This window comes from Argentina silus (genome assembly GCF_951799395.1).
Source record: "Argentina silus genome assembly, chromosome: 11".
NCBI lineage: Eukaryota > Metazoa > Chordata > Actinopteri > Argentiniformes > Argentinidae > Argentina > Argentina silus.
In genome coordinates, this window is record NC_139665.1 from 19724105 (window position 1) to 19726604 (window position 2500).

Consider the following 2500-nt stretch of genomic DNA (forward strand, 5'->3'; position numbering starts at 1 on the left):
GCTTAGCTTGGTCATGATATATATATATATATCTAGATATATATTAGATAAATGTCATGTAAAGGAGAAAACACAAAATAATCTGCATCAGATGTTTTAATTAGCGTCTTTTCAGCAAATAACAATTCAGCCCGGTGTGATAAAAGTCTTTGAATCTCTGTAACTGGTTACATATAGTTCAATGACAGACATAAAAACAATTCTCACTTTTATCTACTCCTACATCTCCACAGTATTCAACATGACAAGCTACCATGAACAATAAGGAAGGGATGCGTGGTACTTCTCAGCTGAGAGTCACGACAACAACATCCAACAGAATAATAAGTCCCCCATGTTTCCCATTGAATTAGTGTCCTATAAGAACCTGACTACTCTAGGAAGTATCAAATCTATTCAGCCTATGACAACAACTATAGGCCTATATCAAAATATAAGAAAAGAAAAATGGTTCAAGACAAGATAACCACGCTGGCCACTGAACATTAAGTGCAGGGAACACTAATACTGGCCCAAGACGACTACCCTATGAGTGTCTGTTATCCTGTCCTCCATGTCGACTACCCTATGAGTGTCTGTTATCCTGTCCTCCATGTCGACTACCCTATGAGTGTCTGTTATCCTGTCCTCCATGTCGACTACCCTATGAGTGTCTGTTATCCTGTCCTTCATGTCGACTACCCTATGAGTGTCTGTTATCCTGTCCTCCATGTCGACTACCCTATGAGTGTCTGTTATCCTGTCCTTCATGTCGACTACCCTATGAGTGTCTGTTATCCTGTCCTTCATGTCGACTACCCTATGAGTGTCTGTTATCCTGTCCTCCATGTCGACTACCCTATGAGTGTCTGTTATCCTGTCCTCCATGTCGACTACCCTATGAGTGTCTGTTATCCTGTCCTTCATGTTGTCGTAAATGGAATCCAAGCGCGGTTCAGCTAAAAAACATAAAATAATACATGGTAGGCCACAAACTGGATCAAATTGGAGAAACTGCGTTAACGGTTTAAAAAGAAATAACACACGTTCTGGATTTGTCTTTTTTTTGGCAGAAATGAACACGTTAACTTTGACAGTCCTAGTCGTGATAGGTGGCATGGAGAGGTTTCAGCTATGTCTGTGTCTTGCTGTGAGTCAGCAGGGGTGCTTGGCTCTCATTGGCTGTTTCCTCTTTTAAGTTGCTGCGTCAAAGAGGAATGTGTCTTTAGTGTAAAAACCCGGGGTTGAAATTCCTTTGGAAATTGTGTGCTTTGATATGACTCCAGATGGTCTTGGACTCACCATTTAATCTAGATGGTAACATTGTAATCCAATACTTGTATATCATTATAGGCCTTTAATTAAAACAATAACAGTTCAAAGAGCCCCTATAAAACTCCTATCAGAGGATGCTCGCAAATGTGTATCAGAAGTCTGAGTTTTTAATCTATATTTTAGTGCCCCCTCTTCGCTTGGTAGAGGTCAGACCTCAAGTGAATATGTGTGTGTGTGTGTGTGTGTGTGTGTGAGCGTGTGTGTGGGTGTGTGGGTGCGTTTGTCTGTGTGTTTGTTTGAATGTTTGAGTGTGTGCAGTTGCAAGGGTTGCGTCAGTACAGACCTTCTGCTGAGATAATTGCGGTATAACATTATATTCTCTGCAATAAACTACAATGTAAAGGTCCAGTATGTAACATCCAAGCTTTCTAAAAGCTTCCTACTGGTTGTAATGACTATGTTTAATTGGTAGCGATCAGGTGAATGAGATTGCTTGAAATAAATATTTAATTGACAAATGTTCTACTTGACATTTGGTTTGTACAGAAACATGTTGTAATTAGCCTAGGGTATTCTAGGGTATTCTAGAATACTAGTTGATTTTCGCCTCTCATTGATTTTCGCCTTTCTGTTTCTTACATTAATTTAAGGGAGGATGTGGTTGCAGATTTCCAACAGACTTAAGAGCTTGTTGACATCCCTATCATCCCTGTCATCAGAAAAAAAATGTGTGTGTGCCTCTGTGTGTGTGTGTGTGTGCATGTGTGTGTGCGTGCATGCCCTGCCTTCTTTGCCCTGGGCGACACACACACACACACACACACACACACACACACACACACACACACACACACACACACACACACACATACACACACACACACACACACACACACACACACACACACACACACACACACAAAAACACACACCACACATGCACTTACATGTATACCCACACACACAGAGACACACACACACACACACACAGACACACATCTGGCCACAGCCTTGGGGGGCAATCCTATGTCGCTAACAGGAAAGTTATTGGTCAACAGGACGGATATAGTTTATTATCAATTCACACAGAGAGAGAGAGAGAGAGAGGGGGGGGGGGGAAGAGATGAGAGGGAGAGAAAGAGAGGGGGGGGGGATGAGAGGGAGAGAAAGAGAGGCAGAGGCAATAGGAGAGAAGAACTTGGCTGATGTATCATTGCTCTGAGCTATAACCACTTTGACTGTAATA

At 41.9% G+C, this 2500-nt stretch overlaps 1 protein-coding gene across 1 annotated transcript in view; it reads left to right on the forward strand.

Moving 5' to 3' along the window:
- Window positions 1–2500, forward strand: part of adgrb2 (adhesion G protein-coupled receptor B2) — a gene marked incomplete at both ends in the record, with an annotated part of 134998 nt that overhangs the window by 893 nt on the left and 131605 nt on the right.